This window comes from Parasteatoda tepidariorum, chromosome 7 (assembly GCF_043381705.1).
Source record: "Parasteatoda tepidariorum isolate YZ-2023 chromosome 7, CAS_Ptep_4.0, whole genome shotgun sequence".
Classification (NCBI taxonomy): Eukaryota; Metazoa; Arthropoda; class Arachnida; order Araneae; family Theridiidae; genus Parasteatoda; species Parasteatoda tepidariorum.
Genome location: NC_092210.1, coordinates 60,691,787 through 60,708,604, shown reverse-complemented (window position 1 = coordinate 60,708,604; position 16,818 = coordinate 60,691,787). Strand labels below are relative to the sequence as shown.

General features: G+C 29.3%; 1 protein-coding gene across 4 annotated transcripts in view; it reads left to right on the top strand.

The window, feature by feature from the left end:
• The window catches only part of LOC107443324 (insulin-like peptide receptor), a 142,248-nt gene that overhangs the window by 50,844 nt on the left and 74,586 nt on the right, over window positions 1-16,818 (top strand). The window contains exon 2 of one of the 4 annotated variants that reach the window (XM_016057148.3): window positions 10,825-10,955. The exons of the other annotated variants lie outside the window; for them this stretch is intronic. The gene's annotated coding sequence lies outside the window, so the exon portion shown is untranslated. The remainder of the gene's footprint in view (window positions 1-10,824; window positions 10,956-16,818) is intronic. 4 annotated transcript variants of the gene reach the window in all.

The window sequence follows — 16,818 nt, the reverse complement described above, 5'->3', positions numbered from 1 at the left end:
ATGTCTTTACAATTTAAAAACTCCTTGAAAAAGTTTTTTTTTGCAATAACGGACCCTATTTGCACAAATTCATAAAAGCGGACCCTGGTTGAAAGAATGTGAGTAATTTTTTCACAATTTCACGAAAAACGGACCTTTCACAAAATGTCTGGACAGACCCCTGTTAGGATTATTTTCTGATATATTAAACTGAATTATTATAAACTAGCAGTTGCCTGCAGCTCCGCCCGCGTACGCTTTTATTTTCTCTGCGTGTAAGGTTTTATTTTGTAACAAAAAAGTATTTTTCCGCGGTAAATTTGTTTGAATTTTATTAATAAATGTATAAAATTAACATGTGTTTTTTCTTAAGTTTTTCTCACTACAGTTAGAAACTCAAATCTTTCACAGTGAGTAGCACTATACCAGCTGTCAAAAATACATTTGAAGTTGATGAATTTACAGAAAATCAATATCAGGTAAATAGGGGGTCTATCCAAAACTGAAAAACATGGCAAGGGGTCTACGAGACAAAAAAGTTCAGGAACCACTGCTCTAGTACAGTGTTTCCCAAAGTGTGGTACGCGTACCCCCAGGGGTACGGGAACAGCTTAGCGGAGGTACGCGTTCTTATGCGAAATATCTTGCACCAAACGAAAATTTCAAAAAATTTTATTTAAAAACAAAGGTAGACATGAAAATTTACGATTATGTATTTTTCTGTTGGCTATTTTTTGCAGAATAATTAGTGGTGTCAACAGCCAGTTGTGATTTTTAACTTTTGTGCAATTTTTTTATCACAGCAAAAACAATATCATCCTTCACACTGATGCAAATAAACTTATTAACAAAACTTAGTACCAAACAAGAAAAATAAACATATTTTTAAAAAAATACATTCATTTTTTTAAATTAGTGGTACACAGCGTTAATAAAAATTTAGAAAGGGTACACAAAAGTCATAAGTTTGGGAACCACTGCTCTAGTAGAACAGTTTTATTTAAATGAATTTTTACATTGTTACCAGCGTTGAAAACCACAGTCCTTCAGAAAATAAACAGCTCTAGTTTAACTAAAAGTTGCTGGAATTCACTTAAACTGTGGTTTAAAATGCCTGAAAATTTGTATTTTCTGAAAATTTTCGTCAAATAAGCTGAAACGTATGTAAATTCCTGCTAAATTTGCAAAAGAAAAAAAAATCTTTAAAATAAGAAATTGGTAATTTTACTTAATTTGCTAATGGCTTATTTTAAACAATTATCTTAAAACTCTATCAGATGTGGTGCCATTAATTACATTTCTAGTTGGAGGAAGATAATAGGAGACATAGTTTTAAAACTGTCACTTCAAATTTTTAAAAAAAAATCAAATGTGTAATCACATTACTGTGATTACCGTAAACTGCAGGGATCTAAATATCGTTAAAATTTATTTATGCATAAATTGTGTAAAAATATCGCAAATGCTATGCATCATAGAAAAATAGCTGCCAAATTTACCGGATTTTCCAGTAAATTTGCCAGACTCTACTGGTTTAATCAAACATTTTCCTAAATTTTATACATTTTAGAAAATTTCTTAAAATTTTGAAAATTGCTGCAAAGAAATCTCTATTAAATTACATTCTTTACATTGTTTATAGCTTGCTTGGGTATTTTAAAAGTATTATTATTAAATCATAAAACAAAACCTCATGTATAGTAATGAATTTACAGTTTTTATTTTTCTTTATTTAATGTTCTAAATTTTTTTATTCTTAATTCTCAATTTTTAAATTAATTAAGAAAAAATTATTACTATTTATAACGAAATAATTATATATTATTAAAAATTACGAAATCAAAAATATATTAATCTCAAGAAAAACTTCCAGTTTGTCAAACTGTCTATCATTATTAAATATTGCAGCGAAATTAACTTTATAGTTGTTGTAGTTATTATTTGTTTAATATAGTTTTTTTTATTATTTTTATTATAAAAATCCCTAAAATTCCCTGTGTGTAAAATATTTAGTGTATTACGCATTAGTTATCGTGAAATTCATATTATTTCGTATAATTTTCTGAACATTTTCCTTTTCATGTTAGCGGTTACGTGATATTCAATTTAAAATAAATATTGACTATTTATGCTGGAAGAATGCTAATAACCTGTGTGTAAAGAGACAAAACAATAACAGTAAGTTTAAATTTATTGCGTAGATCTTGTTGCAACAATAAATCAATTAACTAATACAATTACTAAAAAGAAACAAATTCATCGTTTAAGCATCAATCTGTTAAATTGCATTTTGTTGGATCTCTTTCAATTCCGATCCCACGTACCAACTGTTTTTTATTTTACTTTTACAGATATCTGAAATAATTTTATTTCAGATGTAAATATATAACCAACTATCCGTGAGTCCTTTTTATTCCATTATGCGATGTAGTGAGATCTTTTCGTGTAAAATATCTATTATTCTTTTATAAATTTTTTTTTCTCCCTTCTGTTCAACGAAGCGATGTGTATTAAGTGAAGCTTCTGATTTACCTCATACCTATCAAATCCGTTCGGATTGAATTGTCTAGGTGCAGTGAAAAATAAGATAAACAGGAGGTCGTTGACCTTACAGGTAAGCCCCCTTATGGCGCCCCGTTATCATTACCCAATATTTATGTCAAGCTCAGTCATTTTGCTGCTGCCTTTTTTTTATTTATGATTTTTATGAAGGGGCATTGATTTTGTGATGAGTTGACTGACGGAGCGCTTTTCTTTTGATGATTAATTTAAACTGCAGAACACGTCTTTCTCTTCAAATTTTAGTTGATAAGATATCAAAAAGGTATATCTAGTTTGTATTGTTACGCTACGCATTTTAAGTAGACATCCGGTTTATTCTGAAGCCCTAGCCCCCTATTCTTTATCGCTTTTAACTTATTTCATTTGATGAAGATTACAAATTTCTTTTTTTTTCCTCCGTCAATTTATATGTGATCAACATTTTGATCTGTTTTATTACGTTTTTTTTGTTTCAAGATTCATTTCACTCTTTTTTTGTGAGTGTGTGTGTGTGTGTGTTTTTTTTTTAAAGATAAATCCAATTCATTGATCTAATTTTAAAGGGGAATGCTTTTTTTGAAGTTAGTTTTTCCTTGTTTGCTGTGTTGCTCTAAGTCGGGGATGCGCATACTGTGGCACTTAGAGCCTTTTAATTTGACCTCTGAACTGTCTAAAATATTAATGGAAATGAAGAAAAATGTTTCTTCTTTTTTAGTATCAGAGAAGAAGAAAAATGTTTCTTCTTTTTTAGTATCAGAATGTAATTGTTTCGTATGAAAGTTCTATTTATGCAATAAGTTTGCAGTGAAATATAATTACTTATGAATTAGTACAAATAAGCTAAAGGACAAGAAAAGAAAATTTCGCAAGTCCAATATATAAATGAAATAAATAAATTATAATTTCAAAATTGAATTCCAAATATGATTATCAGGGGTCTGTTTAGAAGAAATTTGGGTCCGTTAACGGACCCTTCACAAAATATCTTTTCATAAAAACGGACCCTTCACAAAATATTTTAACTTAAAAACGGACCCTTCACAAAATGATTTTTCTTTTAATCGGACCCTTCACAAATTTGTTTATCTTCATTATTATTTTGTTAATCGAATAAACCCTTTCCAGGGCAGAAAACAAGAAAGATGGATGTAAACGAATTAAGTTTTGTCTTCGGCAGACGATTCTTCCATTATTCGTCCGAAATTAATATTCTGCGTTCAGCAGTATCAATACCTCCTAGATGGGTATACGCTAAATACCAAATATTTGTATGTTGCATCTCTAATTTAGAAGGAGCAATTGTTGTTTATTTTTTAAAATTTAATTTTTTTAATTACAATTTTACAGTGTTGTGCATAATCTTGTATGTCTATACAATTTAAAAACTCCTTGAAATTTTTTTTTTTTGTAATAACGGACCCTATTTGCACAAATTCATAAAAACGGACCCTGTTTGAAAGAATGTGAGTAATTTTTTCACAATTTCACGAAAAACGAACCTTTCACAAAATGTCTGGACAGACCCCTGATTATAATTTCAACAAACATGATATTTATCTTATCTTATATTAATAACAAATTTCGTTTTCTGAATTATAATGTTAACTTTTAGGATAAATATAAATTTAAGATATCTCTTTTGTTGTATGCATGTAAAATAACCGTTGTTTTTCAGATTGCGGTTACCCTCATATTTTGAGGATCAAGAGTCCAAATTCGTCACAAAAAAAGGGGTAAAAAAATGTTTATTTAGTGTTACTCAGGGTGCTTGCTTTGTTGCATACTGTATATTCCGATTTTGAATCAGTCACTTTCGGCAGTAGAGATCAGTTAGTTCAAGAATGGTTCATGCCTGCTGTTTTGGTAGAGAATAATGTTTCGTTGTACAAATATATGTAAAATCCAGTACATTGGTATTCCTAAAAAAATAGAAAATTTAAATATCGCATTCTGAGCCATAAAAATATTTCAGATGAATAAAAATATTTCTGTGCCTTGATTAACTAAATAATAATTAAAATAGAAAGTTTATTTTTATAAAATCAAGAGAATCTGTTTCTAATTAAAATTTGAATAAACGTTTGCAAAATTATGCTTGTTAACTTATTTTCCTTTCGAAACATGAATGTTTTTAATTTTTTTTAATCCTAGAAATTATACTTTCTTGGAAATTAATGATCCTAGACGTTTTATTGATAAACAACAAATTGTGATAAGTTAATTGATCTAACTATGTTTTGACCTGCCTTTTAATTATTTTTTTTATTGTTATTTGCCTTTAAAATGTTCTAAATGTCTGAACGATAATTTTCCCCACACTTTTCCCTGGAAAAAGGGATTTGTGAAAGGGAAAAGGGATTTGAAGGAGACTTTTCTTAGAAATTAATAATCCTAGACGTATTATTGATAAACAACAAATTGTGATAAGTTAATTGATCTTACTATGTTTTGACCTGCCTTTTAATTATTTATTTTTATCGTTATTTGCCTTTAAAATGTTCTAAATGTCTGAACGATAATTTTTCTCACACTTTTCCCTTGAAAAAAGGATTTGTGTTCCCTTGAAAAAGGAATTTGTGAAAGGGAAAAGGGATTAGAAGGAGACTTTTCTTAGAAATTAATGATCCTAGACATATTATTGATAAACAACAAATTGTGATAAGTTAATTGATCTTACTATGTTTTGACCTGCCTTTTAATTATTTATTTTTATCGTTATTTGCCTTTAAAATGTTTTAAATTGTCTGAACGATAATTTTTCTCACACTTTTCCCTTGGAAAAAAGGATTTGTGTTCCCTTGAAAAATGAATTTGTGAAAGGGAAAAGGGATTTGAAGGAGACTTTCTTAGAAATTAATGATCCTAGACATATTATTGATAAACAACAAATTGTGATAAGTTAATTGATCTTACTATGTTTTGACCTGCCTTTTAATTATTTATTTTTATCGTTATTTGCCTTTAAAATGTTCTAAATGTCTGAACGATAATTTTTCTCACACTTTTCCCTTGAAAAAGGGATTTGTTGGGGATTAATTACTGCTGCTGTTTATTGTAGATTCTTGGGCTAAGTTATGCACCACAACACACTCGCTCTATTTTTAATGGCCAACATTATGCAGTAGAAAAAAATTTATAGATGAAATAAAACGTTTATGATATTATTGTATTTGAATAAACCACGACTTACTTTATGCATATTTTACGCGATTGAGTGAAAAGCCACCAATATCTATATTACTTAAAGCTGTTAGAATTAATTCTGTGCTATAATAACGTTTTTTAAATTGTGGTGACGTTTAGTTTACTTCGTTTGTACAGCCCATATTTTATGTTTGATAAACAATTTTTATTAGACTTATTCTTAAAATGACTAAGGTTAACATGAAAACATATTTAGCAATGAGCTCCGAATTTCATAAGGAAAGGAAGGAGCGAAGAAAAAAACGATCAGAAAAAGTGATGTGTTAATTTAATTTTAGGTCGCACTTTTTTTTATTGACTTGCCACGTGACGAGTGGCTAGTGGTTACTTTCAGGTTTACTATGAACTATTTGTTTCGAAGCAATTTCCATCAAGCATGGAAGTGTATATTCATTTAATCGTAATGTATACAAATTGATAGAAATGGATCAAAATCAAACGTTTCACTGGAAGCTTAGGTTGCATATCTGTTGAACCGCATTTTAAATAAAAGAAGTGCTATCATTCATTTTGAACTAGAAGGAGGAAAAAAAAGAAAACAAGTGTATAATGTCGTAACATTCCGAAACGAACTGCGAAAGCATTTTAGAGAGTTGGCGAGCGCAGCGAGCAGGGCTTGCTTCCCTTAGTGAAGATGTTTTGTGTCTGGTTTTTATATTACGATTTGGTACGTATCACGGTCTACCTGGTTTTTATATTATGGTTTGATATGCCTGGTTTTTATATTACGCGTAATGAATATTTAATTAGTTTTTTTTTTTTTTTTTTTTTTTTTTTTTTTTTTTTTTTTTTAATTATTTGGTATAACATTGTTGAATTTCTTAACTGAAAAGTGCTTAACTCAATAAAGTCTTAAGTCAAGTTTTTAAAAATAAACCGAAAGAAAATAAGTAAGGAAATATTACTAGTTTGAGGGTTTTTTTTTTTTTTTTTTTTTTTTTTTTTTTTTTTTTTTTTTTTTTTTTTGCTGACTGATTTGTGACTTTTTATTAGTCACTAGATTTTAAATTTTTAGGAGAGCGTTCAATGTCTGTAGTGAATAACCTCTTGACGCAGAATTTTTACTAAATATATTTTTGCATTATTTTTGTATTAATTCAGGGCAAAATAAGTGAAAAATACTATATTTCAGCATTTTAATAATTTTATGGTTATGAAATGTAGCATGAAATGCCGGTATCTTTTTCTGCGTCAAAGATAAAATATTCCAAACACGGCTCACTACCAAACAATAATTTTTCAAATTTGTACTTATTTAGATCTAAGAGAAACTTATTGATTATTGAATTTTTTTTAATTTACAAGATCAAGTATCGATAAACTTTTGAAACCGAATAAAGGGGAGAAAAAAAAAATTTCTAACTACTTCTATTTTTGAATTTTATATTTTAGTGCAAATATAATTCCGATAACCTAACCGATTTTTTTGTTATTATTCAGGGGTCTGTCCAGACATTTTGTGACAGGTCCGTTTTTGTAAAATTGTGAAAAAATTACTCGTAACTTGTGAATATAAAATAAAAGTTAAGTCACATTCTGTCAACCAGGGTCTTGCTTTTGTGAATTTATGCAAATAGGGTCCTGTTATTGCAAAAAAACTTTCTCAGGGAGTTTTTAAATTGTAAAGACACACAAGATTATGCTCAACACTGTAAAATTATAATTAAAAAAATTAAATTTTAAAAAATAAACAGCAATTGCAGCTACTAAATTAGAGATGCAACATACAAATATTTGGTATTTAGCCTATACTGCTGAACGCAGAATATTCATTTCGGACGAATAATGGAAGAATCGTCTGCCGAAGATAAAACTTAATTCGTTTACATCCATCTTTCTTGTTTTCTGCCCTGGAAAGGATTTATTCGATTAAAAAAATAATAATGAAGATTAACAAATTTTTGAAGGGTCCGATTAAAAGAAAAATCATTTTGTGAAGGGTCCGTTTTTATGAAAAGATATTTTGTGAAGAGTCCGTTAACGGATCCAAATTTCTTCTAAACAGACCCCTGCTATTGGACTATTATTTATGGCAAAAAAAATATAGAAAGTATATTTTCTCTTATAATTATTATCAGAAAAAAAAAATGCAGAAGTGACACCGATGTACCATCTGCGTCAAAGGGTTAACTACTACCTGTAATGTACGCAATGCTCTGGATACATGCGGGAATACCGGCTTCTGGGTTGTGGTCAAAATTAGGGGACTATTAATGTGAGCATAACAATCGAACGTTATCTGTACCGATCGACGTAAGTGAGTAATAAAAATTGTATTATGTAATTAAAACCCCTTTTTAAGTCGAGCTCTGATGAGAATAGGTTCGAATATTTTACCCATCCCCAATTAGTTTTCATGTAAATCGTGAGATTTATATTTAGCGTTTATCATCGTTATTCAGAAACAAGTGTGAATGAAAGCAATTAGTCGCTATTTCACTCATTTTCAACATTCTTCGTAACCGAAGGTCGGTTTTATAAAGTCGTTGACCGCGCACGTTACTCTTATACCCTCTTACTACTCCAGACGGTTCATTCACAGATCTCTGTCTGGAGACTTACGCTAACCCCTCCCCTCCCTTCGTAGTCGCTCAATTATTATTCAATATGTTTTTGTTTCTTTATAAAATCTCAAAATATGAGCTTATAACTATCAATCTTTAAATAAAATAAAAAAAATCCTCCGATTGAATATCAGGAATTTATTATTTTTAAGCATGAGTAGCGTTAATATATTTGTGTCAGGTCAATATCCTTTCTATTTAATTCAGAATTATATAAACTAACGGATTAAGCTATCACTTTATTTAATATTTTTCTTCCCTTGTTTTAACGTTTCTTTTTTTATTGTAATCAAATTGTTAAGAGAATATTTGTCTTTGATATCTTGACGAATTAATCAGTATGCAAAGCTGTGTAAAGCTATGGCCCAGGGCTATAAATAATAATATTAAAAAAAATTCCATCCTACTGGGTGTTTTTTCAGAGCTCTTTCAGGGTTAATTGGGTTCTGTATTCAGAATTAATTCTAATTCTATTATTTATTCAGGATTTATTCTGAACAAATATTTCACCATTGCTGAATAACTTGAATTTAATCGATGCAATTATTCTGACTATGTCAGACTAAACTGATAATAATAATTTTCATGTGTTTTTAAAAATGATAATGATCGTTAGCAACACTATTGACATTGGAATTAATATCAAGGTAAACTTGTGTTAATTTAGAATTGTAAAAAAAAAAACTTTCAAAGGTTAAAATCAACAAATAGAAATAATTAAATTAAGTAATGAAATTAATTTGTAGTAATTTAAAATTTAAATAAATGAATTAAATAACTGTTTTAATTGAAAAAATAAAATAAGAACCTAAGCATGAAAAATTAATAATAAACTTTAGATAAAAGATAATAAAGGAAAGACTGATAATTTTCGCGTGTGTTAATGAGATGTTCTGGTTGGTTTTATTCTAATACAATTTCAAGTTTCAAAATTGAAAATGAATAAATTAATTAATAAAATAATAATTAAAATTTTTCTTGGTGGGTAAAATCTTAAGCATCATACCTGGTTTATAACAAAAAGATTTTCATACCTCTCCCCATGCTTGTTCATATGAGTTGCTTTTTAATTTTATAATCATACGTCATTTAATGTTTCCTTGAAAATTGACTTCCTTTTTTTGCCTTCATTTTGTTCAATTCCTTACGAAATCATTTTATAGAGAAATTCAGCACTTTAACGTATTATCTCTCACGTCAACTTACATACTTACACTGAATTATCTACTGACCTGAAGTATTTTAGTCTTAATTCGGAACAAAACTTCTGCTAAACACTATTACGTGAAAATGCTAAATCTCTCTAATAAAAAAAAAAAGAGAATGATGTAGAGACCAGAATCCGTTAGTGGGAATAGTGAATTTATAAGTCCGAAAATAGGTGAATTGTTTAATGTTGTTTAATTTATAATCAGGGGTCAGTTTAGAAGAAATTTGGGTCCGTTAACGGACCCTTCACAAAATATCTTTTCATAAAAACGAACCCTTCACAAAATATTTTAACCTAAAAACGGACCCTTCACAAATATTTTTATCTTCATTATTGTTTTCTTAATCAAATAAACCCTAGGAAGGGGGGGGGGAGAAAGACAGATGTAAACGAACTAAGTTTTTTCTTCGGCATACGCTTCTTCCTTTATTCGTTCTAAATGAAAATTCTGCGTCCAGCAGTATAGGCTGAATACCAAATATTTGTATGTTGCGTCTCTAATTTAGTAGCAGCAATTGCTGTTTATTTTTTAAAATTTAATTTTTTTAATTATTATTTTGCAGTGCTGAGCATAATCTTGTATGTCTTTACAATTTAAAAGCTCCTTGAAAAAGTTTTTTTTGCAATAACAGGACCCTATTTGCAGAAATTCACAAAAGCAGGACCCTGGTTGAAAGAATGTGACTTAACGTTTATTTTATATTCACAAGTTACGAGTAATTTTTTCACAATTTTACAGAAAGGACCTTTCACTAAATGCCTGGACTGACCCCTGATAATTAAATGAAGGTGTTTATAAAATCATACTTTCTGGTATGGGGTCGACGACCAGAATTTTTTCTTTGATATTTGTTACATTAATTTAGGTCTCCCGAAGTCTGTTAAGTGTACATTCATGTTAGAACAATTTTTAATCGGTTTTCTTTTTCATTCTGATTCCTCTTCTGCGCTTTTTTATGATTTAAAACTACCACGAAAGAATAGGACTGCCAGCGAAATCTTCTATTTACGTATCCAAAAAGTCACTGACCTTTCAGCGCTAAACTTTTTTTTTTCTTTTTATTTCATTCTATGTCGTCTGTCATATTGATGTTGTTGGCGCGCATGCGCGTCAGCACCCCAACCGGCAGAAGATTTTGTAACTTCCACAATGACAGACGGCTCTCATGTAGCTCCGTCTAATTAAAAATAATACTCTGAAATCGCTTTTAGCGATAATTAAAATAAATAAAAATAAATCATCTCTTTTTTTAAAGAGTGGTCCGTCTTATAAAATTTTTCTACTCAGATGTTTATTTAATTTCAGAATGTCTTTTTCTTTCGCAGCTCACCGCTTATCAGGAATTTGGTTACGCTTTCACTACCGGATATACCGATGAACTTTTCTTTGATCTTGGCAGAGATTTATTCGGTTCTGCCCTTTACCTCTTCCGATCAAAGTAAATAAAGAAATAAAAGTAAATAAATAAACTTAGAACTAACTAGCTTTTGATCAATTTCAAATTCTTTTGTAATCCTTTTTTTTATATTTCAGACGCTTTTCCATTCGTACGGATCAACCCAAGTAAACTGGTTTTCTCTCCCCCCCCCTTCTTTTCACCTCTTGTGTTTGGTCATTTAACCTTTTGTTCCTGCAACAATGTTTCATTCTAGCCGTTCATCCGTAAAAAATCATTAACTACCTTAAGTACCTTTTCTTCCTCCCAACTAAAATATTTTCTTTCTTGTTTTAGTTCTTGTTTAGTTTCTTGTTTGCATTTCCCATGCAGGGGTCTGTCCTTACATTTTGTGAAAGTAGGGAGTAATTGTGTAAAATTGTGAAAAAATTACTCGTAATGTGTGAATATAAAATAAACGTTAAACAACTTAAATATTTTCTTTCTTGTTTTAGTTCTTGTTTAGTTTCTTGTTTGCATTTCCCATGCAGGGGTCTGTCCTTACATTTTGTGAAAGTAGGGAGTAATTGTGTAAAATTGTGAAAAAATTACTCGTAATGTGTGAATATAAAATAAACCTTAAGTCACATTCTTTCAACCAGGGTCCTGCTTTGTGAATTTGTGCAATAGGGTCCTGTTATTACTAAAAACTTTTTCACGAAGTTTTTAAATTGTAAAGAGATACAAGATTATGCTCAACACTGTAAAATTATACTAAAAAAAATTTAATTTTAAAACATAAAAATCAATTGCTGCTACTAAATTAGAGATGCAACATACAAATATTTGGTATTCAGCCTATACTGCTGAACGCAGAATATTCATTTCGGACGAATAAAGGAAGAAGCGTCTGCCGAAGACAAAATTTAGTTAGTTTACATCTGTCTTTCTTTCCTTATTTGATTAACAAAACAATAATGAAGATAAACAAATTTGTGAAGGGTCCGTTTTTAAGTTAAAATATTTTGTGAAGGGTCCGTTTTTATAAAAAGATATTTTGTGAAGGGTCCGTTTTTATAAAAAGATATTTTGTGAAGGGTCCGTTAACGGACCCAAATTTATTCTAAGCAGACCCCTCCCATGTATTTAAAAATCTCACTAAATGATATCTGCCTTCATGGTTTTTCCAAAATCTGTCGCCAAGGAAAATAAAATTAAAAAAAAAACAAAAAAAACTACAGTTTAAGTGCTTTACACTAGAACAGCAAATCAATGATTTTAAACTTTATAATCTTGCCGTGGAGAATTATCTGTGCTTTAGAATGGACAAATAATTTAAAATATTTTAAAAAGTTGCCTTTTTTTTGTTAAAAATTGAAATTTTTTCCACCTAGATGAAATTTAATCAAAATCACTGCCTTATTTTCAGGGTTTTTAAAATTTTTATGAGCTCAGATAATGCAGCTTTAAGAGTGCACTTTTAAATATTAGAAAATTAAACGACAAACGCTTTCAATTTTTACAAAACTTTGGCTTTTCTGCTTTTCTCGATTTTGACGTTTTGCTCCGTTTTCAGAATATGCAGAGAGAACGCCGGCTTTAGACAGTCGGGCTGAACTTGACCCAGCAGTCCATGAGTGACTGTTGCAAACTCAGAGCAGTTATGAAAACAGAACATTATACCCTAAAAAGCATAATTCCATATGACGATGGAGCCTTCGAAAAACGCATTATTCGCTAAAAAGCATAATTCCATATGACGATGAAGCCTTCGAAAAACGCATTATTCGCTAAAAAGCATAATTCCATATGACGTCGGAGCCTTCGAAAAACAGCCTTAAATATTTTTCCTTTCTTCAATTTTGCTTACTGACTGGGGTTTCTAAGAATGTATAATCGTATTTAAAGGGTTGAAGGAGATAAACAAGATTATTATTATTATCATTTAAAAAAGGAAATAAATATAGGTCACAGAAACTGACCGATCCTTCTGAATTATTGTCGTGCTTGATCGTGATGAGTTAGTTGAAAGAGACGGTGGTCCGTTTCTCGAAACCTATCAGAGGTCAATTAAATAAAATTTGGGTTCGATAACTGATTCTTCGGAAAATCGCATCCTTTACGAACTATTTTTTCTTAAATTTACAAACTATTTTTTCTTAAAATCGGATCTTTCACAAATTTCTTCTTTTGAAAAACTGAACTGATATACTATGAGGACGATATACCGCGGGAGAAACTCTTCATGACAAATTCTGTTTCACTTTACGTAAGTAATTTAAATTTTTAAAAAAATGAGATCAGGTAAACCTAGAATAAACCATAAAGTTTCAAATGATAAAAAAAATTTTTTTTCTTCAAAATATCAAAATGCAAACTAAGTACGGCACTTTTACGCACAAACAAATTATCTGCAAATGGCTAAACAAATTTGAGGCCCAGTTCATGCTTAAACTTTTTAACAAATTATCCTTAAACAAATTATCCTGCGATAATTTGTATTATATGTTTTGAGACCATTTTGTCCCCGCATTTAAAACATAATGGTTTACTCTTAGAATTTGCCATGAGAAGTTAGCTATTCCGGTATAATGCCTTGCTTCAATTTTGCTTCCTGTATGGGTTTCTTAGAATGTAGAATCGTGTTTGAAAGGGTAAATAAGAGGTAAACAAAATTATTAAAAAAAATCCGATACTCATTATTATAAAAAAAGCTGCTAAATAAAACCTATGATTATTATACATTATTTTAATCTACATTGTTAATATACTTCGACATAAGCGACAAAATACTGAACAAAGTTTATTAAGGGCATAGTTTTTGCCGTTTCTCAAAATTGCCAAATAAATTATACTAATGAAATTAAATTAGTTTTAAAGGAACTTAACTTATTAACTTTTTCCAAAACAATGTATTCTGTATTTTTGTTAATTACTAGGGAAAAATCAAAAGAACACAATTATTTTATTTTATTAGCAGTTTTTTCCGTATCTTCATAGCAAAACGTAAACATTCAAAAGTAAAGTAAATATTTGTGTAAGAGTTTGTTAACCTCGATCCCGTGTTTTACTCTTCAAAGAAATAAAATAATGTTATTCATTTTTTAGGGTTGCGTTCGTATTTTTTTCTCTTTCATATTTATAGACTTATAAAAAGAATGTCTTGTTCACGATAAATGCTTTCATTTTTTGGTATTTTGTGAAATCGTTATGTATTTGCTGTTGTAATAAATTTGGTTTTGTTTCCTGTTTTTATAAGCGTTATATTCTAGCGAGTTACAAAAACAATAAGTGGCAATGGTATTTTGATTTAAAGTGTGCTTTACCACATTTCTCTTCCTTGTTTACTCATTTGAAAACATCAATGTTTGAAAACATTCTCTGGAAACAGGAAACTACTGGAATTCTCTGAGAAACTCTTAATTACTACTTGAAATTTTTGTTGTGTTGTCAGTATAATGATGAAACACAAATTTGTATAGTGTGTTTCAACTTATTGTTGGCATTGGAACTGCTTTTGCCTAAATAATCATAGTTTACAAAAATTTATTTAGTTTAACTTAAAGTTATTTTTCTTATCTCAATAATATTGTTTATAAAATTATTCTAATTAATAATTTTGGCTATTTCCACTTTCTAGTAATATTTTTTTTTTACAATTTAATTCTTATTACGGAAAGATCATAAACGTTTTTTCTTTTTTAAAAAATAGATTCATATCGAGAACTTTTAATAAAATTTATAACAAATTTATCAAATAGTGATTATTTTCTGTAATTGCTACTTTTCAATAATATTTCGTATTTTGTATCAGGTATACTTAAAATAAGCAAGCGATAGCTTGAGAAATAAATAAAAAAAGAAAGGAAGAAATGGGTAGAATGATTTTCATCTAGAAATCTTAGGTATTTGTCATCATTATTAGTTATACTGTTTGTCAACAGATGGAGCTGTTTAAGTGCAGTAGAAAACTTTAGAACATTGTTTACTACTGTACGTCAAGCCGAGACCATTCCATGGAATTATTTAAACTAGCATGTGTAAACTGTGCTTTCAGCCTGCGCCATTTTTTTTTATTTCTGAAATTGAACCATCCTCATTCAGTCAACCATTATTTGTTCTCCATAATAAATTGTATTTTTGGAAATATTATTTTATAGTTTTTGGTTTTATAGTTTCCGACGATTTTGGAACTATTAAATGCCCTGATGTGATACTATTATTGTTTAATGAAAGGGCTATGCTAAAGTGGTTTGTAATTCTATGTAATTTTATTGGAAAGGTAAATTAATTTCATTCCAAATTTGTTGTTTATTCCTGGAAAAACTCAGATATTTTGAGCTAATAAAGGATATTTTAAGAATGCTTACGATATAGTTTCTGAAAACTTCTAAATATTTATTTTGTCCTTTCCTCATAATTTAAACAAAGCATTTTAACAATAGCCAGTGAGAGAACTTCCCTTCTTTTTAGCTCCACCCTTTACTCTCAATCTTCTTACACCTTAAAGTAGTTTTCGTCTTAAAATGTATATTGTTTTCTTCTTCTTTTTTTTTTAACGCTCAGTCGTCGCCCAGTTAAAAATAAACCAAAACAGCAGTGGTGAAACTAAATAACGATTGCAGAAGAACTGATAATCCAGACTAAAATTTATCTGAATTGAAAAAGAAAGAAAAAAAAGAAGAAAGAAACAGAAAAAAGAAAAGAAAGAGCTCTATTTGCTTGTTTTGCTATACCCGTGACCTTGTTGACTGAAAATTATGTCGTTTCTACCAGCTGTAACAATGAAATAAAATTTTAAACTGAAGTCAGGGCTTAACTTAATTCCTTTTTCTACATATAAGTTTCTCTTTATGCACGCAGAAAAATGTTATGACATTAAATTTCTTTGAATAAATGACATCCTTCAGTTTCTTTTTTGCTTTTTTTTTTTTTTTTAAATAAATGAAATAATTTGTTCATAAATATAAGACATCAAATAACGCTGGGTGTGGTAATTAGTTGAAATAATTCATTCATGTGATCTTCGATTTTGCATCGTAATTTTATTGTTTCATAATTTAAATTTTATTAATTATTTGCGTTGTTTATTCGTTATTAGTATGGGGCCGCTCAAAAAGTACGTACATCCCGAAGGGGCTATTTTGTTCGGTTTCGTGCGATAGGGGGGGGGGGGGGGGTNGGGTGTTATTGTTTAAATAATTTAAATGAATAAATTATTTTAAATAAATATTTAATTTTATTTAAAACATAATTATTTTAAATTTTATGAAAAATCGGGGTAGACTAATAAAATGTACCTACTCTAAGGGGGGGGGAGTAAGACCTTATGTACGGTAATGTACGAAGGGGGGGAGGGTATTAGAATTTCTCCATTTTTGTGTACGTACTTTTTGAACGGCCCCTATTGTTTATTCGTTATTAATATTTGTTAATTTTAAATAACCGGGTTGGGGGAAGGAACTCCGTCTCAGTGGGTTTTTTCCACATTGCTTTCAGCAATACTTTTTTTCCCCCTTTTCATATCGGCAAAAATGCTGATTTCTATTCTTTTAATTTCTTTATTAATCCTCTTGATAATTTCACAGACATCAAGTTTTTGATCCGTGAAACATTTCAGTTATAAATAATTCCATTAAATTTTTTTAAAAATTTGATGGCCATATTTTTGATATTTGCTATGAATGATGGCCATATTTTATTATTATATTTGTAGAAATATTAGTAACAACTAAAAAAAAAAAAAAAAAAAAAAAATAATGGTTACGCAAAATTAGACCAACTTCGTGAATGACTGTTTTAAACATTTTTTGCTAGAAATGTTTTCATGATTATTTGAATTTAATTTTGCGTTTATTTATAACCAAATAAAAAAAAATATTAAATTCAAATTCCAATTAAAAATAGTTTTTTGGGAGGGATTTCACTGATTTGCAGAGTAATT